Below are 27,756 nucleotides of genomic sequence, written 5' to 3' on the forward strand. Positions count from 1 at the left end.
CCCATTCGCCATCACGTTCCCATGACGCGTCCCGTAGATTTATGAAGAAAACAGAAGAAAACGAGGGCACGGATAGGTGCCTTTCGTTATGTTTCAGTTCCCTGTAGAAACACACAAGAAACGGGGCACAAAAGTAATGAAAAGTCAACATGCTGCAGGGAGGAGCTAAGTCCGCGCCTTCTTACACGTTTGGTGTTTTTCAAGCTGGGCTAACCAGGTAGCCATCCTCTCGTGCACTTACTTGTGTGTTTGTGTACGTGCAAAATGGTATCCCGACTTGGATTATATATAACAAATAGTTGAGACCGTCGGATCCTTTTAAGCTTCTCCCTCATCCGGTGTCCCTGTGCTTGACATTGGTCTAGTGAAGTTTTGAGTATGGCTGGGGTAAGCAAAACTTCCTCCACTTCCGTGTACTAAACGTGCGGGACTTCTCATTAAACTAGCGTCTACTAGGAGCCACAAAATACTGAAAGGCTCACAAGCCCTCCTGCAGTCGCAGGTATTGTTTCGCACAAGAGGCGACACGTGAATGAACAAGCCGGTGTTCATGTCATCCCTATTATACATAAAGCTTTAAGGCCTTTACTACAGCGTTATAACGTGAATAGTGCGCTTGTTCACCACGGAGCGACGGAGGAAAGAGGGACGAAGGCATGAAGGTTAGCTAGGTCAGCCCGGAGAGCATTACTATGGCCTTCGAGCCTAAGTAAAGGTTAAGGGATAAAGAGCATGACAAAGGAGGGTTGGGAACGATAAGGGATGATGAAACGTCACAGTTAAGTGTGCTACGTTTATTCAGGTCTCTCACGTGCCAGCGGTGTCACTTCATACAAACTGAAGGCGCAGCCGCTATGGACGCGTTGCCTAACCGAAATGGCACGCATACTGAAGGAGTACAAGCCCACATTCCTATCTATAGCGCACGGGCAAACGCGCAAAGTAAGAAAATCATGTAGAGAATAACCGGGTACAGTTTACATTCCTCGTACTAGCTAGATATCAACGAATATTAGAAACATAATTTCTGCCCGCGAAGTTGCGAAAACGCAGTTTACGCGGGACATTTACGCTTCTGATTACGCCGCTAAATCTTGCGAGAAGTCTTCTTTCTTTCCTTTCCGGTGTTACGCGGAAATGCGAGAAATGCACTCTCTGCGAGTAGAGCCTACTGGGTGTTTTTCTTTGCAGCCGAGTGATTCTTCGCCGATATGGGCCAGGGCTTTCAAACATCCATTGCTTGCAACATTAGGACACCTTAGGGTAGTCCTCCACTCACAATCATGTGTATTTCCCAATGGTCATCATTTCTTCTATTTTTTTTGGAAATTCATTCAAGGAGATAGGCGCAGGACAGAGCCCTCTGGGGAAATTTCACTGCTCACAATGAACTAAAGTCATGTGCTTGCTAAATGCTAGGCGCGACGTGTTTCCTGTTGCAAGTTTTCGCCGAGTATCTGCTCTTGTAGAATTTCTTTATGTTCTAGCTGTAGGGTGTGTGTGTGGGGGGGGGGGGGAGGCTTGATTGCCAGAACCCGCTATCTCTTGCACAAAAAATCACTGGTCAGTATGGGTCATGAACAAATTATTACTAAGCATTCTGAATTAGACAAGAAATCAACATTTGACGTTTTATTGCGCCAAGATGAGCTACAACTGCATTGTAGTTTGATTTCAAACTATTCTGATTAAACATTCCGAAACAATTCCGATCATCGCTTCAAGGTGGGGCTACCTTCTTGTCGCACAAAATTGTGTAATGACTCTTTTGTTCCTAGAACAAGTGTCGCATGGAACCACCTTCCCTCCACAATCGCCAGCATTGCTGATGACCACCAGTTCAAGATCGCTTTACAAGACGCCTTGTAATACTTCTGTTTTAGAGCGCAGCTCTTTGGCGTCCGTTCCTGGGTTTCGCGTCGTCGTCGGCGTCGTCGTCGTCGGCGTCGTCGTCGACGGCGTCGGCCTCGTAACCAGCTCGCCTCCGCCGCCGCGCTCCGCCGCCGCGCATGCGCCGCTGCTCCGCCGCCGCGCATGCGCGCTGTCGGCTCTCCGGGCGAGGGAGGATGATGGAAGGGAGGAGGAGAGACTGTGGAGGAGGGCTGGCTACACAAATGGCTCTTTGGCGTCCGTTCCTGGGTTTCGCGTTGTCGTCGGCCTCATAACCAGCTCCGCCCCCCTTTCATCCCCCCAGCGCTAGCAGCGACCGACTGATACCGCTTTCGTGAGTCCGCTACCGCACTCACGAAAGACGTCGTGCACTTCCTGCAACTCGCATTAACCGTCCATCGATCCACACCGATGTTAGTAGTGGGGGACTTTAATGTTGACATAAAGACAAACAGCAATTTCCTAACACTTATGCGGGAGAACATCCCGTTCCTCTCGCTCGTAACGCGTCCCACGACTGTGACAACCTCGCGAGGCACTTGTATAGATCTCGTCTTTGAGAATCAAGCATTGGTGTACCAAGTCGAACATATATCAGTCTATTTCTCCGACCACAAAGCTTCCTTCATGACTGTCAAGAACTGTTAATGGAGTCTTTGTTGAAAGAATACGTGTGAAAAATAAAAAAAAAATTCTGTGATAGCGCATACATGTGTTGCTCGATTTCTTTGCCTCAATCTATCGAAAAGGTGAAACAGCTTATTTGCTGCGCTCAAATTTCGCATTAGGAAGTAACGTAATCGTCGGTAATTTTTTTTTTTTAGTTTGCTGCACGTCTTGCCATTTCTTTCCCACTCCTTTCTGTAGTGCCTTTGGGCCCTGAAAGTATTTTAAATAAATAAATAAATAAATAAATTATTATAGGTAGGTCTTCTTGTTTCACTGTTTAGAGCCTCCCTACCCCTCCTTGCCTAGTCGAGCCTCAATCGTGCCGTACACCGCGACTTCATTGGCATAAGTTTGTGGCATGCTTTTAGAGCGCAGCTCTTTGGCGTCCGTTCCTGGGTTTCGCGTCGTCGTCGGCGTCGTCGTCGTCGGCGTCGTCGTCGACGGCGTCGGCCTCGTAACCAGCTCGCCTCCGCCGCCGCGCTCCGCCGCCGCGCATGCGCCGCTGCTCCGCCGCCGCGCATGCGCGCTGTCGGCTCTCCGGGCGAGGGAGGATGATGGAAGGGAGGAGGAGAGACTGTGGAGGAGGGCTGGCTACACAAATGGCTCTTTGGCGTCCGTTCCTGGGTTTCGCGTTGTCGTCGGCCTCATAACCAGCTCCGCCCCCCTTTCATCCCCCCAGCGCTAGCAGCGACCGACTGATACCGCTTTCGTGAGTCCGCTACCGCACTCACGAAAGACGTCGTGCACTTCCTGCAACTCGCATTAACCGTCCATCGATCCACACCGATGTTAGTAGTGGGGGACTTTAATGTTGACATAAAGACAAACAGCAATTTCCTAACACTTATGCGGGAGAACATCCCGTTCCTCTCGCTCGTAACGCGTCCCACGACTGTGACAACCTCGCGAGGCACTTGTATAGATCTCGTCTTTGAGAATCAAGCATTGGTGTACCAAGTCGAACATATATCAGTCTATTTCTCCGACCACAAAGCTTCCTTCATGACTGTCAAGAACTGTTAATGGAGTCTTTGTTGAAAGAATACGTGTGAAAAATAAAAAAAAAATTCTGTGATAGCGCATACATGTGTTGCTCGATTTCTTTGCCTCAATCTATCGAAAAGGTGAAACAGCTTATTTGCTGCGCTCAAATTTCGCATTAGGAAGTAACGTAATCGTCGGTAATTTTTTTTTTCTTCCACGTTTTGCGACCTAGACTTATATGCAACCACCTTGGTTTGAGTTACAACGCGCGACAGCTTTGCCACGCGCTTTCGCGTTGTAGCTCATCCTGAGCGCGATAATAAATACAGTGCCATGAAAGGAAATCTGCTGAAGGAATCATTCCTATCGCTAAAGGTAAACCGTCGAGAAGAGGCTGAAGCTTTTTTCCCGCGAGGCCTCTTCGGAAGGGAAGGGATCGATATCTCGGAAAGGTAATCAGCTTTTCACCGTTGACATGGAAGCAAATGCATGTTATCGGCAGGAACATCTGGAGCTGGTGTTTGGACGAAAGGGATAAGGCGATTTTTCCCTTTACAACCTTCCTCCCAGCCGGAGAAAGCCGTACTTGGTGCGTGATTTATATTTTAGTACTTAATATAGGGTAATGACGGCGTTTGCGGTTACAACCCCGGTGCCTCATAGAAGTGTAAGAAAATTCTGCAGTAATGACGCTTTCTGAAAAGAAGGAAATCCGGCAGGCAGTATTGTATGCTCCACAGGGAAACTGCCATTTGCTTTGGAACATAAGGTGATGTAGCCAAGGGGCATATAAACTATGACATCGAGTCTAGGTATTTACGGCTCTATGGTAAATAAGCGAGAGCAGGCAAGATGGTTAAGAAGCGGTGTAAGAAAAAGAGGGAAAGAACGATATGGTCAAGACAGACGCTTGCGCAAAGAACACAATGAGCGTATAAATATACTGTGTTGCAGCGTAAAAAGAACAGTTATAAGTACTTTGTCCTCCGCCATCTAAAAATAAGAAATTACAAATTTTATTTAAAGTGAAACATTCTGCAGCCTAACTCAGTACAAAAGTAATGCGGAGAACTGATGCTGTGCTCCCAGAGGAAGTATTCGAATTTTTCGAAGTACAGCCTCACCCACTCCCCTCCGCTATTTAATTTAGTATAGACGTTGAATAATGACCCCCTTGAAATGTTATCGAACTGCAGGAATACATATTTTTAGCGACTTTAAAAGGAGTTCTTTTTTCCGAGTGACTCTACTGCGCCGTGTACAATTCAGGTTCGTAAGGAATTTTTTTTTATTCGGTGACAAACAATCAGTATGAGGATGAAGAGGAAACCACCCGGTTTAATAAAACAAGGGCTATACTTGCACGACTCAACTATCCTACGGCGCTTCCGCGAACACCAGGGACAAAAGGTGCTAATCCATCTCTAAATTCCTTGCGAACCGAGAGCATCGACATGCGAATAGGAAAGGCTTAGAAAGGCGAATAGAAAAAGAAAACAAAGAATAAACACAGGAAACATGTTTCCAGCAGGGAGCTTCCTATGTCATTAATGGAACATACCACCGCAATTACAGCTACTGCATCGAGATACAGCTACGGCCCATTTCGTTGCCGGCGTTCATTGGAACACCGGGCCCAAGGACGCAGTGTTTCAACGAACTCCAGCAACGAAATGGGAATTTCTCAATTACGGAGGAAGCACACATTTCCTGCTACGTTTCCAGGGTCTTCCACATTACCAGTTTACAAAAGGGCAGTGCGTAAGCTAAAGGTGACTGCAAGCTCGCTATTGATTCACATTATAGGAGGTATCAACATTGCCCCAGCAGGCGCGATACCGGAGGTGCGTTCCGTAAGTATCATGGCAATTACGTTTTTTGATCTACTTTATCCACGAGGCCACGGTCCTTACGCTGTTTATTTTGTGACGCTCAATTCTTCAGGCTAGTGACTCTAGGCGGCGCGAACAATACAGAAGTGCGTACGCATCGCTTGCAGGCTATTATGCAGGCTATAACAGGCTATTCTATAATGCGCTCTCGGCGAGGTCTGCTTTACCGTTTCATTAAAGTCTGTTTCTCATTCGACTGATGGTGGGGTGACAGTGAAAATGAACTGGAACGTGCGTGATGTTTTTGCGCTCTATCGAAAGGTATCCATAAAACAACTCAACGAAACACAGTCATGAGAACGCCGAGCTTCACAGATGCCCCTTTCATCTCGTAATGGAACGCTCAATGGCGCACTGTGTAGGTTTTCGCTTTTTTTTTTATTTCGTCCTTATCGTGCTCATGAAAGTAGGCCACAGTGTCGTAGAAAAAAAAACAGATGAGGAGGGGTGGCAGTAGGAGCTCTGTAATCTACCACTGGTACAATGAATGCGTTGCCCGGAAGCACGAATGTATCGAACTGGGAAAAAAAAAAGAATCTTTTCCGCGCCACTTGACCGGCCTCGTACCGGAGACGTCCCCGAGCGTACAGGCCTGCATTAGCCGAATCCGCGCTTCGATATATCGACCATTCGGAACACCGGGAGTGCTCTGTGCGTGCGCTCCTGAATAGCCATTGTGAAACAGGTCATTCCCGCGGCTCGTGAGCCATGCCCACTCTATCGGGAGAACCGGCGGCCATGATCATTCCCTGCTCATTTGTGATTTGGGCGATTAGGGGAAGATCTCGCGTTGCCGCGGTATTCTTCAGGCCGAGTGCTTGCACCACCGCCTGCTCATGGACTCGGCCGTGAATGCGTAGTAGGTTTCCGTTCTTTGAAATATCTGGACAAAGAAAGTTCATTTCCTTGTTTAGAACACATTCAATACATTTTGACCGAAGGGAGGGGGAGAGCTGAATTTGCAAACATTCTCGTTACTTAGTATTGTTTGCTGGCCGCATTTGCGAATAGTGAACCCAACATTGCGAATGGCTAACATCTGCTTGCTACACATTTCCAACTAAACTGAGAATTTCTTTTAATACAGGTCATATGTTCTGTGCGTGACCATCGGCGACCATTGCACAAACTCGCGTGGGAGAGCTCGACTATGTTTTTTTTTTTGCTCCCGCCAAGAGTTCGCAAAGATGATCGCCAATATATTTTTTGTTTGAGTTATTTATTTGAGTATTTTTATCCATGCATTATTTAGGTCATTCATTAAACGATATTTCAAGGCACAATGCCACTAGACAATGGAGTGGGAGAATATCACACGAAATATGCAGTGACTCGTACAACCTATTATAATGAACCTTGCAAGGTAATCTTGAATTTTTTGGTGGCAGGGATGGAGGCAATGAAGGCGGATAGGTAATTTCATTATAGAATGGTAAATGAAAATAGCGATGTAAGTTTCAGAGGCTTGTGCACGCGCACGAATCAAAAGCTCTGTTGAATTCGCGTGAGTAAAATGGTTTATTTACTGGCGTGGCTTTCTACGTGGGCCAAAAGAGCGGGAACACAGCGGCCGCTGCTTTGAAGCTACGTTTTAGCGAAACCTAAATGTCTTTAAAAGATGCGAATGATGAGGCACTTACACAAAATGATAAAGAAGTGGATATTCGCAATCTTACAGCATGCAAAAACGGTCGTTGATTGAACACCCAGAAATTGCGATCGTCATTTCCTGCCTCCACGACTAGCCGCAAGTAAAGCTCACAAAACTTTATCAATGTTTTCACCTGCAGCATTAATATGGGCAAGGATATTAGGCGGGAAACAATGACGGTCCTGAAAAAAAAAGACCTTCAAACATGCTTCACCTTATCATCATTATTATTAATTTTGGCAGTTCTAACCGTCACGTCAACAAAGAGTATTTCAATGCGAATTGTGAGGGCTGTGTGCGGCCTCACATTCTTGCAACGAAACAAGTTATCCTAAGCGAGAAGAGAGAAAGTGAGCGCTGGTGTGTGGAAGGAGGAGAGTTAGCGGAGGCGTATTACTTCGCACGGAGGAGAATTGAACCCCGAAATTTTATAGCTATTCACACATGGAAGAATAAACTCCGTGTGCTTCGCAATATAAAGCCCCGACGCTGAAGTGTGTGGTGAGACACTGTCGCTTTACAAAGCAAGAGCCGAACAAAATATTTGAAGAAACCTGCGCAAAACAACAGCTCTCTTTCCGAATGTTTTGTCCCAGCATATGTATAAGCAACTGCCATGGGCATCATGCCTCATGCAAGTAATTCCAAACGCAACAGGGAAGGGTGTACGCCTCTGTCTCGGTTCCGTAGCTGTGTACTTACTAAGGTGGCTATTTGGCTGAACGTTGCATCAAAAATATTATGTTACCGCATTCCTTATCCAGCGCCAAACTTACTCATGTTTGCTACGACAAGCTTATGAGTTTGTTCACCACATTTTTATGGCTCAGTAATGAGCAATAGAAAGAAGAATGATGGGTGTAACGTTAAGGGATAAGAAAAGAGCAGATTGGGTGAGGGAACAAACGCGAGTTAATGACATCTTAGTTGAAATGAAGAAAAATAAATGGGCATGGGCAGGACATCTATAGAGGAGTGAAGATAACTGATGGTCAATAAGGATTACAGTATGGATTCCAAGGGAAAGGAAGCGTAGCAGGGGATGGCAGAAAGTTAGGCGGGCGGATGAGATTAAGAATTTTGCAGGGACAACATGGCCACAATTAGTACATGGCCGGGGTAATTGGAGAAGTATGGCAGCGGCCTTTGCCTTGCAGTGGGCGTAACCAGTCTGATGATGACGACGACGACGATGATGATTATGATGATGATGAATGAGCAAAACTCAAAGCACTTAAAGCGTGCGAGTTTGTGCGTGCCAATAACTACGTACTTTCTCGTAATCAGATCTGCTCACTTAGGAGCAGGTAGTAGCACTGCCTGTCTAACCGGTGTAGAAGGCGCGATACAACGAATGAAAGGATGAAGAGGATCTTGTTGGCTGTAGGTGAATCTAGCTTTGCAAGAAGGCATGTGCCTGCAATAGCCCCGCTCCAACGCCTCCTTCCGAAAAGGGGGCAGAAAAAGCAGCCATGACAGCAGAACAAAGCGCGCACAGCGAGTCAGAAGATGACACGAGCCAGCAGCTTGTGAGCCATGCAGTGCGCGATGCATACGCCGGCCCGCCCGATGACTTGCGACACAGTGCTCTGAAAAGAGTGCTAAACGTTATCATTCAAGGGCTAAGTTAACGGAAAATATTCGGGAGGAGTCTGAGAACATTCCTCTTAAGCGTACTGCGGGCCATGAGGAGGCTAAAGGGCTGGAGTGTCCTTGACTCACTGCAGTACGGACACTTTTTATTTACGCACTCAGGCATCATCATTAGCAGCACCATCATCATCAGCCTATTTTTTTTTCTATCCACTGCAAGATGAACGTCTATCCCTGCGATCTCCAATTACCCCTGTCCTGCGCCAACCGATTCTAACTAGCGCCCGCAAATTTCTTAATTTCATCACCCCGCCCCCCCCCCCCCCCCCTAGTCTCTTGCCGTCCTCGACAGTGCTTCCCTTCTCTTGGCACCCATTCTGTAAACCTTATGCTCCAGCGTTTATCTAGCTTATACTTTACATGACCTGCCTAGCTCAATTTGTTCGTGCTCATCTAAATTGGAGTATCGGCTACACCCGTTTGCGCTCTGACCCAAACGGCTCTCTTTATGTTTCTTAACATTATGCCTAGCATTCTTCGTTTCATCACTCTGCGCGGTCCCTAACTTCTACGCAAGCTTCTTTGTCAGCCTCCAAGTTCCTGCCCAATAAATCAGCAACAGTAAAATGAACTGAATGTACACCTTTCTTTTGAATGATAATGGTAAGGTTCCAGACAGGCGCTGACAATGTCTGCCGTATGCGCTCCAGCCCATTTTCATTCTTCTGTAAAATACCTTTTGATGATCACGGTTGCCTGTGAGTAATTTACCCAGGTAATCGTACTCCTTCACAGAGGCTGATTGGTGATCCCGAACTCTTGTTCCCTTGCCCAGCTATTCACCATTATCGTTATCTTCTGCATACAGATCTTCAACCTTACTCTTACACTCTTTCTATTAAGGTCCTCATCCCTTTGTTGCAACTCGTCTTCAGTGTTGCTGAACAGCATCTAGGCTGTCTATAATTTAGTATATGGATATAATGCACTGCTTTGTTGTGGTGTGGCTTTCAGTACCTCATGTGAATAAGAAAGAAAAAAATCGCCCAACTTGTATTAGCTGCGACTAGTGACAATCAGAGCATTTTCCCGAGTAGCCCATGGAAAAGCTCTCTTCTCATCCACCCAGCAGCATTGCTTGCTTCAGGTCCTTCATCGTGATTGATTGTTTTTTTTTGTAATGCCAAATGGATCCGAACCTTTGATGGCCAGAATAAGTCCTCGAGAAATATTTGCCCTGGAATTAGGCTTGACATCCGTGTTTTCCGCTGGTAAATGGCGCGTCTTGTCACTTAGTGAGGCCACCAAAAGGAGAAATTCTTTCGTTTTGCTTGATGCGAAATTACTTTCTAGGAAAGCAAAATATTCTGTAACAGTGTTGTTTGTGTCAGTAGTTCACTGGCACAGTTTTCGTGCCGCCGAATGTTGATGCTGAGAGCAATATCTGCCAAAACTAATGAAATCCTTGATGTTGCTTACTGTAGCTACGCGTGGACGTACATTGTCAACGCGTGAATACAGTAGCTTGTAAGTTTGCGTGACTCTGGGTCAGCTGTTGTATATCAAAACTTTGTTTATTCTTCGGCCCACCAACGAGCAACGCTTAGAGATATTCATAGCGTCATCGATGCTTATCGGAGAACCTCACGATTCCAGGGCCTAACGGCTGTGGCACCCCTTATCACCCATATAAATGTGTCTTTCGAGTTTACGGTAAACATTGCCACTACGGTGCATTAAGCACTTTGACTATGACCTCTGAGGAAGTAGACTGGCTAAGCGCGACCTTGGCCACTTGAGAACATATGAGATTACTTTTTCCTCTCGATAATCTCCAGACCGGTGTAAGCGCAATCTTGCTGCGGAATATCGAAGCATGCTGAGATGGCGAAGCGATGCATGAGGCTTTGTATCGATGGATATCAGTGAAATTGCATGTCTCCTGCTCTCGCCGCACAGCAGTTTCTGCCACTCCTGAGTAATGCATGTCAAGTCCACAGAAAGTATTTATACTCATACCGTAGCAATGTGTCACTAAAGGTTTTCGCTTTTTTTGGTGTTTCAAAAACATGTAATGTTTAGTAGGGTGGGGGTCAGTGCCCACTCTGCATATTGCGAGTTCTATTAGAAGCAAACTAAGACTCATTCGATGAGTCACATTTGGAAACCACTGCATTAAAGAGGCACCGCATTACGGTGCGCGTATAGTGCATTTCCGAAAATTTATGCACCATATGAGGATTTATGTCGTCACATTAGATGTGAATGCTTCCAAGATGGCGTGAACTAATAAAAGGTCTAGCCTAAAATCCCATCTTTAGAAGCAGGGGTACCACAGGCCTTCTTTTGTAAGCATGTTTTGTTTGTCGGAAGCCGTTCTTTCACGCCGAAGGTCCTCACAGGTTCTGGAATTAGGCTACTCAACACAATGTCGGTTGTTTCAATCCTATACCCTATTGGAAAATCCTATTTAAATTCAAACTGGGTTATACAGGTTTAAACTGGTTCTAACAGGGACCTGTTTAGCAACAAACAGGTATAAACAGGACCAGTTTACACATGAACAGGTTTGAACGGGGTCCCGTTTGGCATGCAAACAGGTATAAACTGGACCAGTTTACACACGAACAGGTCTGAACGGGGTCCCGTTTGGCATGCAAACAGGTATAAACTGGACCAGTTTACACACGAACAGGTCTGAACGGGGTCCCGTTTGGCATGCAAACAGGTATAAACTGGACCAGTTTACACACGAACAGGTCTGAACGGGGTCCCGTTTGGCATTCAAACAGGTATAAACTGGACCAGTTTACACACGAACAGGTCTGAACGGGGTCCCGTTTGGCATGCAAGCAGGGATAGGCATGACCAGTTCACGCAGAAATGGGTCTTAACAGGAGCCCTGTTTGCAACTAAACTGGCTTTTACTGGACGCAGTGGCACCATATAGGGTCGCCTGTTTGTCACAAAAGCTGGTTTAATCTGGAGCTTTGTTGCAACTATACTGGATGGCATCATGCATACCAGTTTAATGCTTGAATATAACTGGGGAGGAGCTTTTTTATTGTTCGACATCCTGACAATTTAACCCCTAGTGCTAAATTGGGCCATTATCAAGCTCTACAGAAATTGCGTGAACACCTCGGAACATTCACAGACCAAACTGCGATATGATAGCTGCGAATTTCAAACCGATTCCCGGTCCTGCCCAGTTGAAAAAGACAACAGGAATTTCTGCTGCAAATACAGAAATTTCTGTTGTACGACAGAAGTTCCTAACGTTTCTGTAGCCGCGACAGACATTTCTGGCGTTACGACAGCAATTCTGACCTCGCAACAGAAACATTCGGTCGCGACGGCCAAGAGTTCTGAAGTCGCAACAGAAGCACTTTCCGTTGCGGCCCTTTAAAATGTCAGCTTCGCATCGGTGGTGTACACTGCACTTTTCTCTTGCGCGGTATTCAATCGTGCTTCTCTGAAGCCGGCAATACTGATAGCACCGACACCGGTATTAAAGTCGACGTGGCCAATTGTTATAATTGTGCCGTGACGACGCGGCACCAGCAACGCGCTACCGGCCTCCTCAAAATCGGCCGCTGATCAAAATCATACCATCTGCGGGAATGGCTGCGTATCCGCTTTGTTTTATTTGGTAAGATGGGGCACACAGTCCTGTGGACTTACATGTGCGGTTACACTGACACATTAGTTAATTTCCCAGAAATATTGCACAAGCTTATGCGAAGCGGAAAAGAAGTTTTGGATTTTTTCACAAAGTTGCGTGAAAAGCTTTCTCGCTCGGGTCTCATTAATCTGGTACAGCGCTGCCGTGAGAAGCCAGTATACTGTCCGGATCAAGACTCACCCACGAGTGTTTATGTAGCTATTTTGCATTGAACGCACGAATTATATGCGAGCTCAAAAGTGTAAAGAGCAAGAGACAACTGTCGAAATTAGCAGTAAAAACCTTCAGTGTCCCCGGTCACCGTTGTCTATTTCTAAATTTCTTATTAAATATGGATATCGTTACAGCAAAATTGATGTTCTAGCATTCCACGATGTACCTGTCGATGGTAACAACACTTTTGCGCATATAGAGATACGGCAGTTGACGCGACCGGTGAAGTGAAAGCGGGTAGTTCTGAACTTAGTGTCACACATTACTTCCCCCCCCCACTTCTTTAGCTTCTGGATTGGATTGGCGCGGCTCGCTACGTGCTTGCGCGCGCTTTTCCGAGCGCAGATTGGTGTGCACCTGGTTTCTGCACTAGGCTGCTTTTTCGAGCGCAGATTGATGTGAGCCTGGTTTCTGCACTAGGCTTTTGCACGATCGCCTGCTTTTTGCACTGGGTTTTCAAAAGGCGAAGTGAGCGTCGCTTACTGCGGAAGTGCAGCGCCGCGGGCCTACCGTGTATGGAAGCGCGCAGCAATGCCGGGAAACATTCATACAAAAGCAAAGGGTCAGAAAAGTGCGCTTTATTTTCCATTACTATGTCACACTGGGTAGCGCCGTGCGATCGCTTTTAATAAACGCAGAAACGAGTCCTTGCAGCGCATGTGCCCATTAATCGATGCCCACCATAGCCATATCAGGTGCGACTCGAGAAGCTGTAGAGTCACCCTGTAGCCGGCGGAGTCGAGGTAGCGCTTCACCTTCTGCCAGTAGCTTTCGATTTTCTGGGTGTGAGCGCCCGTGATTGGGTCTACAAAGTTCATGCTGTGGTTAACAGCCTCCCATTGCAAATTCAGTCTTGCTCCGTTAGCCCCCACCAAGTTCGGGATGCAGTTGTATGGGGCCCATTCATCACTGTGGATGGTGGTTCCCGGTTCAACGTTGGCTGCAATAATGGGGCCTAGCGTCGCCGCGTCTCGTCGGTCGACCTTGAATAGTCGGAGCTCCCCGGTGGTCACGCAGATCATGCCGAATATCCATGGTCCACGATCTGCAATGCCGCCGTAATTTTGGCGGCTCGGCGGAACGTTGTCGCCCGTCATCAGGCGGCCTCGATTGTATTTTCGCTTGCCGCGAAGGAGGCATTCATCAATTTGCACAATCCTCCCGGGGCCACTGAGTGGGGGTCGCGCCAGCAGCTCGTCCCGCACGACCTCACGAGCGTAGTTCCTCCAGTCGGCGATGACATGGTCCGACAGATTAAGCAAGTCGCCGGTCATCTCCTTCATGAGCCACGTGCCTAAGTTTTTGCTCACGCAGTACGTGAGCCAAATCACTTGCCGCCTGCAGTAAGCGACGCTCACTTCGCCTTTTGAAAGCCCAGTGCAAAAAGCAGGCGATCGTGCAAAAGCCTAGTGCAGAAACCAGGCTCACATCAATCTGCGCTCGAAAAAGCGATCGCATAACAGCCTAGTGCAGAAACCAGGCGCACACCAATCTGCGCTCGGAAAAGCGCGCGCAAGCACGTAGCGAGCCGCGCCAATCCAATCCAGAAGCCAAAGAAGAGGGGGGAAGTAATGTGTGACACTAAGTTCAGAACTACCGTGAAAGCGCATCTTGGCTTTTAAAATCTAAATGTAAGCAGCAACCCAGAGAGAGATTTATATTGCTAGCCTAGTCAAGGTGAGGGCGTGTTTGGCGTGGTGCGGTGGTAAGATGCTTGTCTCGGAATCGTGAGGTCCGCAGTTCGAATCCTGCGCGAAAGCTTTTTTCTACTTTCTTTTTTTTTGTATTAATAATTTTTCTTATCCTTAATGAGGTCTCTGTCAATTTTTAATCAAATATATTGATCAGAAGCTACAGAATTTTCGACTACAAGACGTCACACTACAGAGAACAGAACGACAGTCACAACGTCCCAAAATACGACAGACTGAAAATTTCCTGTTGTGTTATTCAAGTGGGTGAGACGTCTATACGGCGTATACGCACATTGCCGTCCTTTCTATTAAAAGCAACGTTGCTGAAACACGTCGTACAAGACGCTGTACGACTCGCATAACATCGAAATACAACGCCGTCACCATCCATGAGATCACCGAAAGCACGGTCGCTTTCGGTGGCGGCCTACAGATGGCAGCACAGGTAGCGCCGGTAATGTTACAGGTGATATTATTTTGCCGTCTTCAGCCTTAGCTACATGTGAGTGCGCGCTGCATTGACGCCGTCCGATGCAGTTGTTTAATTGTGTGTACGCTGTGCCGAGAGTAATTGTGGTGCATTTTGTATTCATTGAGAATCACAAAACCCCTGGGACCGCGTAATGTAGCCCGCAGTATCCTTCGTGTGGTGCGCCGATGTCGAAGGTATGAGCCTTCGCCACTTTCTTTGTTCCGGGCTCACGAAAAGGATCTCCTCCTCTGGCACTCTCGCATCGTATCACACTGTACGGAAGAATTTGGTGAAAATTGTGCTCTTACGTCCTGTAGTTGATCCGCAATTCAACAGTGTGTGCGCCGGAAGGACCGTTGGTGCAGTCGATGCCGCGGCACCTGTGACGCTAAAAGGAGCGTTTTCCGAGTACGCCTAGAAAGGTAAGTCCGGCGCTTGCGCGCATTCTTCCTGTCTATGGTTCGTGAAGTGTGCGTTCTTGTACGTATCGCAAGATCCGTACAACAACCGAATCCGAATGAGTAAAGCAGCAAGAATTATAAATGTGCTTTTCAAATGGTTGTTCTTCATGTCGCAGTGCACATTTAGCAAAAAGTTCCATGGAAATTGCCCTAAAACGTATTCATGTTACCAACAGCTCTATCTGTGGTTTATTTACTTTCACCTATGAAGCACGCTAGCGCGGGTGGTTCTTTGATCTAAATGGGCACAAAAATTCAAGCAAAGAAAGTTACTGTTTGTGTACATAATTTTTCATTGAGAAATGGTATAGGCATTTCCAGAAGTAGTACGTCGATGTGTCGTCTTCACAGCTAACAGCTGCGCGAGATAGCACCCGATTTCTTCGTCGACGCATGGCCAGATTTTCAGCTTGTATGGAAATTCTTCTGTTTATAGAGTGTCGTCAGATGACGTGTATTAGTGTCCTGTGTGTTTTCGTGTACTTGTAAAGGGTTCCGATCTTGCAGAGAAGCCGAAATTACAAAAGCAATGTTTCTTTTTAATCGAAAAATCTTTCTCTTTTCTGTATTGTCTCTCCAGAAACAGAGGTGGTCTGTTGTAATTTTGAGCGCATCGTCCTTTGGGAGCAGTGCTTTGTTGCGCCGCATAAACAAATTAGGTTTTGGAACGCTTTTCATGTCCTAAGGAATTTTTCGATAGTACAATTCACATTTCACGTTATACAGCTGTACGTTTGTGTGAACCTTTTCATAGTAGATTCATGTTTGCTACAGTTCGATTTACGTGTTATTTAACCGCCTGTGATGTTACGGTCAGATATTTGCACAACCAGTTGCAGCTTCATGTAACTGGTTGTATGAGACTTTTTTCAAAATATGACGTGATCTTTTTATATCACAAGTTTGCAGTTTCAGCAGGGATTACAATAAATTAAGCATTTATTATTGTTTAGGGATGGCAAGATTTTTTGAACCAGAGGCACCTCCACATATGCACCTGCGGCACTTCTGCAGCCTCAACAGCACGGCAAAGTACCTGATATGCATGCTGTGACAAGGTGTGTGCAAAGCAGTCGCTGTCACTTACACGAGCTACAGATTTTGTTCGTATCATCCATGTTTGGAAACTCTCCTGAATTTTTCGTGGGTTTACAAATGTGGGCTCATTTTACAATTTTTTCAATGTCACTTTAGAAAGACAATGAAGTTGTGTTGGTTAAGATGTTTTAAAGCTGTTGAGAGATTAAGGGCATGACATTGTTAAAATGCATGTAAAAAATTAATTGTAATGGTACTTGTACTGGTTTATTATTAGCGATGCAATATCTCTAACAAGAGCATCAGAGGGGCACTTGCTTTAGGGAAGTTTGGTCAGATAAATTCATGAAGCAGCGTAAAGCGGCAGCAGCAAGCACGCTGAGAAAGCTCTGTAATCTAAAAAAAAAAACAAAGTTGTCAGTTACTGGTTTCAAGTTCGCTGCTGCTTTTTGTGCTGCACGACAAGTTAAATAATGGTTGATAATGTCTGCGTGATGTAATAGTTCTGCGCAAACACACGAGGTGGAGAGAAGTAATTATTCAAGGGAAAATCAGACATCCGCCCGCTCGTAGCATTTGCTACAAAGGAAACCCATATGTGTTCCTCAAAAGGAAAGCCGCACAGTTGAAGAAAAATTCGTCCTGGTCCGGGACTCGAACCCGGGACTACCACCTTTCCGAGGCAGCCACTCTACCATCTGAGATAACCAGGTGGCTAGCACATGGCAGGGCGAAGTCGAATTAGTTGACAACACGAAGCAAAGGCAAGGGTTTGACGTAATATTTTTTTCCCCTTTATTAATTACCTCTCTACACCTTGCGCGTTTCCGCAGAACTATTACGTCAGACCCTTGCCTTTGCTTCATGTTGTCGACAAATTCGCCCGGCCATCTGCTAGCCGCCTGGTTATCTTAGATTGCAAAGTGGCTGTCCCGGAAAGACGGCGGTCCCGGGTTTGAGTCCCGGACCTGGACGGTTTCTTTTTTTCAGCTGTGAGGCTTTCCTTTGGAGGAATCCGTACGGGTTTCTTTTGTAGCAATTGCTACGAGTGGGTGGATGTGCGATTTTCCCTTTATTAATAATGTGTGTGTGTATGCAACAATGGGGGTGCTGAGAGCAAGCTTTAAAATAATGTGTGCTATGTCCCCAACAAAGAATTTAGTGTGTGCAGCATTTTTACAAAATATTATGTTCACAGGTTGGCAGGTATGACATAATGTACAACGATATTGTACAACACTTTTGCTGTAGATGCCATATTCATAACGTTCATTTTCTGTCTACTTGAATCGTATATTTAGAATTTGGCCCACCTTCAGTTTGATCAAGTTACATAGGTAGCCCCCTCTGAGGTAAATATAATTAGGGGCTATTGTAGATAAGCATGATATACCTACTCACTGTATTGTGACATATTTTTAGGGACTGTGTTGTGAGGCATGCATATCCTTTTACCTGTATGTCTTGCTGCCGGTTGCCCGACAAAAGCATAAATGCTCTGCCCACCTTTATTATTATGCTTTCATGTAGACTTCTAACATCTGTGCCCACATAGACTCCATGTTCTTAATTACATTTTTCTAAGTATTCACTGTTGTGCATTACATTATTGTGTTACATTACTGTGCATTACATGCTTTTCTTTGTTTTATTTGGGAGGGGGTACTCATTTCTATAATATTACAGAGAATAGGACTTCAAAACAAAAAGCCACAAAAGGTGGCTTCAAAGTGTATGATGCTTGGAATTCTACATTCCATCCCCTAAAGCGCTACCAGTAGTAAAACATTCCTAATTGCCTTTTTTATAAGCTAGCTGCCAGATACATAGTCCCATTATGAGAGTATGTTATTTTTCTTTCTTTGGTCTGACTTGTTTTGTTGAACGTTCTCCTGGTTAGTTCAGAATTTGTTTTCTTGCCACCTCATGCAATACTCCAACTGGAGCCTATGAGCTATGTGTATAATAAATAACTAAATTCCTAAAGCATGCAACAAACCATGCAGCATAGCATTTAAATGTTGCCAGTTTATAATGCTTCTTGAGTGCAGCGCAGCATGGAGCTTGAGGCTGATCTCTTCAGATGTAAAAAAAAATTGCAGGCTATGAAAATGTGGTCCTACAAACTGCTGGTTACGCATGTCAGTCAGCCTGTTGCAGTGGTCACAAGTGAGAATGTAACCAAAAGCTGGGCGTGCTCGGCCATTTTGCATATGGCACAGGATAAAGCTTCACCTCTGCTATTGCTTCTCTTATAATAATGGCCTTCGAGTATACATGCCGAGTTATGCTTCTGGGGACACTTATTAGTTAACCTTATCAGGTAATACCATTAGCCTTATGGGTGCTGTAATGTTGCAATGCCTGCAGGATGGCCAGCATTACAATACACATTAAAATTATTGTACAAGTCATGCAATGGTATCGGGATTGGCCCACCAAGTGACACCCTTTAATTACACTATACCTGGGATCAGCCCAGCTCACTCAGTCAGGGAGACATCCATGCATAAGGGGAGGGGTATAGCAAATAGAGGGCGTTCAATTAATCTTTCTCACATAGATAGCTCATACATATAATCTTTCTTAAATTGCATGCTTTGTTGCTCAAAGTGAAGTTACTTATGTGCATAATGTCAGCATTTCGATCCTATTTATGCCTAACGAAAGTTGCTTTGTTCAGTGTCACTTTTTGTATTGTTTCGCTTGTGATTCTAAGCTCAGTTGTTTTATAACTGCTATAGGTATGGCTGGACCTGGAGAAGAAGTGTAAGCAGACCATGCTATGTTGCTGATCTGCGCTGATCTCCACATCCAAGTTGGTCCCGCGACAGTTGGGCGCCATTGTGCCTTGCTTCATTGACAAGGTGATATAATATGGTGAGCTTGTACTTCAATATCAGTATTGAAAATTATGTTAAGGAAAAAAGGCAAGGATTGGTCTTTATGATAGATACACTCATGTTCTTTCTTTAAGGTGTTCTTTTGACACTGTTCTGCATGGACATATTTTTAGAGAATTATAACAGTCCTTTATTGCAAAGTGCCATGGCGCTAGTTTATGCGTTAAAGTAGCACTCTTTCACCAAAAAAAGCCGTATTTAGCACACAGTTCACAAGGAAAGAAAGGAGGCAACAGGACAGAGTGCTACTAACAGTTCAGTATTATAGCTCGCACAGTAATATTGTGCAAAAGGTGAAAGGGGGAGAATAGATCTGAATACATATTGTTCGCACAGAAACGAAAAGGACGCATCACGTGGTGAGTGTGACACTTGTTTTACAATGATAAGAAGCAGTCTCACTGTCTAGTAATTCTCTGTATGGGGAGCTAGTGCTAGGTTCCTCGTTATACATATAAGAAAAGCCTCAGATATCTCTCCAGTGCTTTTGTCTTTATATTTTGTCACGATCAAGCAGCTTTCAAACATAGGTGCATGTGCACCGAGAGTAGTGCACTACCACTGCTAACTGACCCTCGCATCAAGTTTGCTTGGTCACGCTGCCAGTCATTTATACATTGGCCGGTTTATCCGATGTAGCCTCTACTGCATGAAATGGTATGTGATAGACACTGCACCTGTGTACTGGTACGTGCTTTCTTACATTATTTTTTTCAGAGATAGTGATGCAGGCCTTTTCATTATTTACATGCCTACACAACAAACCACGCATTATCTGTGCTTAGAAAGAATTGTAGGAAAATCTAGCATGAGGCAACTGTTCTCAGCACGAAACAAACTTGATTCGTTGGTTTTCGTTCATTATTGCGATCACACTAAGGCAGACAAGCTTGTAGGCTGTGCTTCTGCAATTTGTACAGCACACTGACAGCACTGGTGTGGGCCTAATCTGTGGGCTGACTGATGGCACCTTCTACGGTGCAGACCACTTGTGTTGGGCGAGGCACCAATGTTGACGTTTGTTCCCTTGTGCAAAACAGCAGTCCTAGGTTTAGAGTAGTTGTAGGAAGACAAGGTAAACATAACTTCCATGGCTTGAGTGGGCTCATTTCTCTTGGGGCATCTAGCTTTTTTTCTTGCAACTGTGCAGAGGTGCTTCCCTAGAGTCAGCGTGAAAATGGCATAGAGTTGTGCATTCGGGAACTCCTGAACAATGATCTGCCGTAGTTAGGGCCTTGCGAAAATGCACTGTCTACCAAGTGGTAGGAGGTGCATTATTCAGCCACTGATTTCCTGTTGGCATGATTGCACTCGTGCTGTCAGTAATTTCTTGGCTTGCCGAATTATCTTGAGGCCCCACGCTGATGATGCTACCGATGTCTTCATGTGCAGATTTTCAGGATGAGGTTTTTTGCTTTGCAAATGTTGTTGAAAGGTAGGTGGTGCTTACAGGTAGCTATTCTAAATATTAGTGAAATGAATTGGCCCATCTTGCTTCGTCAAACATCGTCACGCCGACATCAGTTGCACAGACAAAAAACCTGGCCTACTTGCAGCGTCGTGCACGAAGAAACAAACAAATCAGTTGCTGGATTGTCTTGACATCGCATACTAAGCTGAGACCAGAACTGCTGTAGCTACAAACCAGGCAGAAACGATGATGATGAGCAGGGATTCGCAGTAGCGCCACTTCGTGGGGCACCAAGGAGGCTCCGTTCAAAACAAAAAAAAAATTACCGACGATTACGTTACTTCCTAATGCGAAATTTGAGCGCAGCAAATAAGCTGTTTCACCTTTTCGATAGATTGAGGCAAAGAAATCGAGCAACACATGTATGCGCTATCACAGAATTTTTTTTTATTTTTCACACGTATTCCTTTAACAAAGACTCCATTAACAGTTCTTGACAGTCATGAAGGAAGCTTTGTGGTCGGAGAAATAGACTGATATATGTTCGACTTGGTACACCAATGCTTGATTCTCAAAGACGAGATCTATACAAGTGCCTCGCGAGGTTGTCACAGCCGTGGGACGCGTTACGAGCGAGAGGAACGGGATGTTCTCCCGCATAAGTGTTAGGAAATTGCTGTTTGTCTTTATGTCAACATTAAAGTCCCCCACTACTAACATCGGTGTGGATCGATGGACGGTTAATGCGAGTTGCAGGAAGTGCACGACGTCTTTCGTGAGTGCGGTAGCGGACTCACGAAAGCGGTATCAGTCGGTCGCTGCTAGCGCTGGGAGGATGAAAGGGGGGCGGAGCTGGTTATGAGGCCGACGACAACGCGAAACCCAGGAACGGACGCCAAAGAGCCATTTGTGTAGCCAGCCCTCCTCCACAGTCTCTCCTCCTCCCTTCCATCATCCTCCCTCGCCCGGAGAGCCGACAGCGCGCATGCGCGGCGGCGGAGCAGCGGCGCATGCGCGGCGGCGGAGCGCGGCGGCGGAGGCGAGCTGGTTACGAGGCCGACGACAACGCCGACAACGCCGACGCCGACGACGACGACGACGACGCGAAACCCAGGAACGGACGCCAAAGAGCTGCGCTCTAAAATGGCGTTCAGCAAGTAGAACCATGCAACGGTCAGAGTCGGTGCATGGTGCTCTCGATCAAGTTGGCTCAAGGAGTGTCTGAAAAATCAGACGAGAGGTTGCAAGGCGTCCGAATATTCGGAAGTTGTTATACATTATGGTCCATGGGGAGAATGGCAGTGCCGTGAAGCAGACCAAGTAATCATGTCCGGAAAATCAGTCGGCGACTGTACCTATACCTATGTGTCTATGTATACCTAGGTGCAACAGTGTTTGCTATGATCTGTGCCAGAATTGCTGTTGCCCGTAGATGCCCAACATGTAGGGTGTCAAATTGTAAAATACCTTGCAAAAGTGATCTACGGAAAAATACCGCTTCTGCTATATTTGGCTTTTGCAAGAAATTTAGCGGCTGCTGGCACCTACCTTAAAAGGCTTTATACGGTCTTCGCATGGCCAGGGCCTTGTACTTTTGTAAGTTTGCTTATCTCGAAATTTACCCCAGTTTTTATAACTTCAAGTTGGCAGGATACCTAGTCTCCTTTAACGTGTACCCAATAGACCCTACATAGGGGTTTTGGCATTTCCCTGCCATCTAAATGCCGCCATTGTGGCCGGGATTCAATCCCGTGCCCTCTGCCTGAGCAGCGCAATGTCAAAGCCAGTACACTACGGTATTTTGCTGGCAGAAGGGTTTAGTTTCTGAATAATTTATTATCTCAACCTGTCGGTGTTGTTTTTAAAGGTATTTCATGTTTGTATTCTGTTGCTTCAATACTAGTAATTATTGTTAATCAAACGATGTGTCCATCTTTTTCCTATAAGACTTGCTTCAATCGCCTGCTAATTATGACAGCTTATTCTCCCACAGTAATCCATGTTCCCTTGAAACATAGGCAGTGCATGAAACCACATATTTTTCAATAAGATTTATTCATTATCTTCTATGACCGGAATGCTGAACCTTTCTTATCTGTGAAAACATAGGCGAATTTGCCTATGTGCTAACCTGTTGCATGAGTCAAGATAAATTATTGGCTTTACTTTTTCAGGTGGCCTGCTCGCTCTCACCCAAGCAACCCACTCCAGCGGTCTTCTCTCGGCAGACTGGATGCATCGAAATACCGTTAGAAGGTCCAATAAACAGTGCTTGGGACATTTATGACATGCTTTTATTTAAGCCGGAGGACTTCAGGCTTAATGAAAGCTCAAGTGGGTGTACAGAAATACCTACGTAAAGTATACTTGTCTTTTTCACTTACAAGTACATGCCAATACATTGCCTGACATTTTTCACCCCAAAATTACGCTATACTGTGGATTTGTGAACAAACCATTACAGCAAAAAGCACTGCATTAAGACGAGTACAAGTAATCAAACATATACTAAACTTGCAAGAATTACATTTGCATACTTGTAGTAAATATGAAAATGAGGTACAGTCTTCTTCAGGGTGCATTTTCTTGTAGGTCATACATAGAGAACGTACTCGTGGGTCATACAAAACTTGTTCATGATTTATCACATCGGTGTTGGTAGTGCTAATCAATTTATGCCGAAAATTGTGTTCATCTTCGTATCAAGCAATGTACCAGGCAAACCTACATATGAAAGTGGCGTTCTTGTTGCGAACCTAATGCAGATCTACTTTTCTTCAATGCTGATCGCAAATACACAAGTGTACAAAATAGGTGTAAAGAGTAAATTATATTAAGCAACATCAATCCATTCTGAAAGGACCTGGTATGAATGTAGCAAAAAATAGGTCTGAACAGGGGCAAACAGGTCTGGGTTAGATAGGACGGGATTAAACGGGTCAGGATTAAACGGGATTAAACGGGTCAGGATTAAACAGGATTTAAACGGGTCAGGATTAAACAGGATTTAAACGGGTCAAGTTTAAACAGGATTTAAACGGGTCAGGTTTAAACAGGAACAAACGGGATTTAAACGGGTCAGGACTGAACAGGATCAAACGGGGTCCCGTTCCATAACCCTATTTGATGAAACCCGTTTGAAAACAAATAGGATTTTCTAGTAGGGTAGCCATAGCAGTTACCTACCATTGCTTGTGACTTGAAAAAAAGATTTCGGTTATCACGCTTTCGATGCATGTTTACAAACCCGATGTAGAATTTAATCCTGAGCCCTAGACTACGGTGTCTCAGTGTTGCTTTGAATGAAGAAACTCCAGAACAGTAGATTTCAAAGATGGTGAAGTGTACCGATTATATCGGGACGTTGCAACTCGAGAAATAAAGTATAAAACAAACCGCCTTGATATGTTGCCATTCATTATGAAGCCACTGACCATGTTCGCAATGCACACATGACAACGCCGTGATCGCGAATAGGAGAGGACAAATAGCGCACTTGCATGTTGTAGTCCACATGCCCAGGGAAGGAAGGCACACAGACACGTTATCCGTGTCGTGGCGCTCAACGCTGTTGAGTGTGCGAGCTTCCTTTTCGTGTTGTTTTATTTACTTCTTTGCTTTCCCACAAAGTAAGTGCTGCTCACTGATCACTTTCTTACTTTTCCGCCTCTCCCTAAAACTCTTTGCCAGAAACGGCGCGCTGAGTGCACTCACTCAATTTTAACTTTTTTTTTTATAAAAGTGTCACCATGCCTCTACAATATATGTTTAAAAATAAACGAAAGAGTGCACTGCCGGAGAAAACTTCACAAGCGGTCACTTTATTCACAATCATCATGATAATATATTCTGACACCGTATCATCAAGCAGTAGGTTTTTTTTTTAGATTTAGCAGTGGCTGGTAATAAGGACAGAATCTAATGCAAGGTATTGTCCAACTGTTGCCATATTTTAGGTGAGAGGGGAAGAGCACCTGTGTTTCTTTCACCTTTCACGTCACTCATGCGCAAATTCCTATTAACGCACATGCAGAACGGTCCCTCATGAACAAACCGAAGTCCTAATCAAACAGACGTAATCATTAACGCTTCGAGATGTCAATGGCAACTGCAAGGGCAGTAGCTGACACTTTGTCCGTGGGCTTATTTAGTGGTCATCACTCGCATTTTTTTAAGTATGTTGATATCGAACAATGTATGTTTTTTGACTGAAGTTAACAACGTAGTTCACTGTATCACAACCTGAAAATGCCGTGCTGAGTGACATGTTCGTTAGATTTTGCTGGTAACAGCAACAACTTCGTCCCCGAGCGCCAAATCTTGCTTTCTGCCTTTCTTGTCATACTAGGATTCCTTTTTTTCTTTTTGCTTATTGTAGTTTCAAAGAGTTCTTGTGTTGGCAATCGCCGCTATATTCTCGAGTCGCTGATGAAGGTACAAAAATATTCGAACATCGATTTTCTGTCTGTATCTACGCAAGCGTTCGTCCATAAGTCCTTTTAAATTGCCACTGGGCCACGCCCACGGTGACTGTGATGCAATTTAAATGGTTAGGAGATGTTGCTGCTTTGAGGTACATCTCGGTATGCGAGCAATAATGGAGTCAAGTAACGATGCAATCATCTTGGGCACTCCTGACACGTGCAGCCAATCGTGACCTTCAATCTACCGTTAAATATCTAAACCAACCCATTAATGATGGTGTGATAAGGCATAATCGGCAACTGTTTAAGCGATGTGAGCATCATAAATTTCTTCATTAGGGCAGCCGTAAACCGAGACTGACGTCCGCAGATTATTTCGCTTGGGACGCCGACACGGGAAAACGTTTTGGGAGACGGCAACGAGACAGTGCTGATGGGTGTCAAACTCCACCCTCAAATTTATCATCTGACACAATAAGTTTGCTGTCCTGTGTTGAAGCTTGCCTGACAGTGACGTATTTCTTTGAAATTTAAGTCTGCGGAATGCCTCCATCAAATCCCAGCTGCTACGGTAAAACTGGAAGAAATGCGAAAGAAAATGTTGCGGGTACCCTGGGCAAGGTGTCGCAGATGAAGACCAATGAAGGCTGGAGGCGACCTGATGTCGCTTATGCTGAAACGCGTCGAGCTGGAACCCATTACGTTTTTTATATAAATACCTGGTGCCTCAAGGAGGGAAAGATGAATAGGTTGAAGGGGATAACTAAGTCGTGCTCAACGAATCCTAAATCCTATTTGCTTCGCGGGTAGCTGACGAACATACCCCGCCTCCCCCCTCCCGCGACCTCCCATTTCAGACGCACTGGCGAGACACGACGGCTATGTGGCGCTGGCGTTGTTCCAGCGTAGCCATGGGCGAGACAACGTCAAGCAAATATTGTATCAACGCTTGCATCCTGTATAAATTTCACAGATTGCGCGTGTATGTTGACAATGAAAATGCCTGTTTAGGGCTGCTGCACTGCTCAAAAGAGCGTTCTATTAATGATAACTGGTAATCTTTAGCTTAAGAGGAAGCTTTACCTCAGGTGCTTCTATCTACATACATGTAAACGAAGAATTCGTTTTTCTGTGCAACCACTGCGCCAAATTTGACGAGGTTTGTTGCATTTTAAAGGAATACTTTATATCTAGTGACTGTTGTTTTGTAATTTTGTATTTAAGTCATCAATTCATTAAAACAATTGGCAATGTTGCAAATTTCCAGGAAAGGAAACTATTAAGTTTACAACTCTGTAACTCAGCAACGGTAAATGATATCACACTTATGGTAATTGCATCTATAATAGTATATCTGAATCGGACAAAATGAATATGTTACACAGTCATTTCAGAAATGTAGTAATGTGGAAATACAGCCTTTGCAGATCCCTCGCACGCAACGTAATGAATTCACGTAAGTTATCAATTGACCTAATGAATGTGTCCGCTTTTGAATGGTGTAATGGACGCCGCTTAGAAGACCGCGATGTCTTTTCTTGATGCAGAGCTAAATATTAGTAAACTTCGTGCTTCTATATTTTTTGAACTTTTGAACTTTTGAAAATTATTTTAACGAAATTCAGGCCTTAAATCGAAATTTCGCTTCTCACAGTCACTAGAATTTGCCTTTCTTTCTCAAATGCAACAAATTTTATTAAAGTCGAGCAAGTGGTTATCTCAGAAAAGGCGCTGTGCGTTTTACATGTATTTGAATAGGCCGCGTTGGACTTGGGCCCGACCTAAAGCTTCCTCTTAAGTTTACGTTTTCTCTTAAAGTCATGCATACAAGATACACACTGTTAAGTAGACCATACTAATAAAGGCAGAACACATTAACGGTAAGTATGCGGATATTAGCATAAGAGTGTTGTGTCTAATAAAGAGTGCTTCGTCCCTAAAGGCTGAGACTTCTGGTGCTTGGTTGCCTTTACCAATATCAAAATTAATATCACGGAGACACCTTGGTAAACTAAGCAGGTCGGGCTGCAACACGTCCTTTCCACTTCGAGTGCGTTGTTGGGTTTACAAACATGAAACCACACTTACAGCAGACATGCACAACAATACGAACAGAATAGGAATGGAGAAATGTGATTTGCAGTGACTACGATACAAATTTTGTATAAGTGCAGAATGATTGTATATGAGTGCGCAACGTATTAGGGAAAAAATGACTATCCCTTCCCCGTAGGGAAAATGGGGGCAAGCGAAGCTTGCCCTGCGTGCCCTTGACCATTGTCACGGTTAAGTAACCCCCAGGTAATGGTGCCGAATTGATTCGGCCTGCCGCTCTCTCAGCTCGGCATATTTGAAGCGAAAAGCTTCATTACGCTAGTCAACACCGCGCTTCGCGCGAGCCGGCGTATGTCGGCATTGGCTCCGTAAGCGTGTTCGGAGTCGGCGCAGGTGGCCACGGCCACGCGCTATGCGTCATTGTTTGACGTTCGCCGCAAGCGCGTGTTTTAGGGGAGAATAGGCGGGCGCATTGAACATGGAAGGAGAGGAGAGTGATACTACCGATACAGATAGCTGTGTTTATGGCTGTACCGAAATCACAGGACAATGTGCCCAACAATGATGAATAAAGAAGTTTAATAATCCTGCATAACTTATGGTATATATCATTCATATGCAATTTACATAACTACACAAGGCACACGTATAGCATAACCATTAGCTAACCAAAGCATGTCCATAAATGAAACGTAAGCATAACCATAGGCTAAATCATAAA

The 27,756-nt window shown here is 45.1% G+C and overlaps 1 long non-coding RNA gene across 1 annotated transcript; it reads left to right on the forward strand.

The window, feature by feature from the left end:
* The first annotated feature begins 14,748 nt into the window (after positions 1-14,748).
* LOC135901691 (uncharacterized) lies at positions 14,749-22,840 on the forward strand. Its single transcript, XR_010564225.2, has 4 exons — positions 14,749-15,165; positions 16,158-16,262; positions 18,987-19,122; positions 22,731-22,840. It is a non-coding gene; the product is annotated as an uncharacterized lncRNA (long non-coding RNA).
* Positions 22,841-27,756: the final 4,916 nt, after the last annotated feature.

The sequence above is a fragment of the Dermacentor albipictus genome, unplaced genomic scaffold, assembly GCF_038994185.2.
Source record: "Dermacentor albipictus isolate Rhodes 1998 colony unplaced genomic scaffold, USDA_Dalb.pri_finalv2 scaffold_16, whole genome shotgun sequence".
Classification (NCBI taxonomy): Eukaryota; Metazoa; Arthropoda; class Arachnida; order Ixodida; family Ixodidae; genus Dermacentor; species Dermacentor albipictus.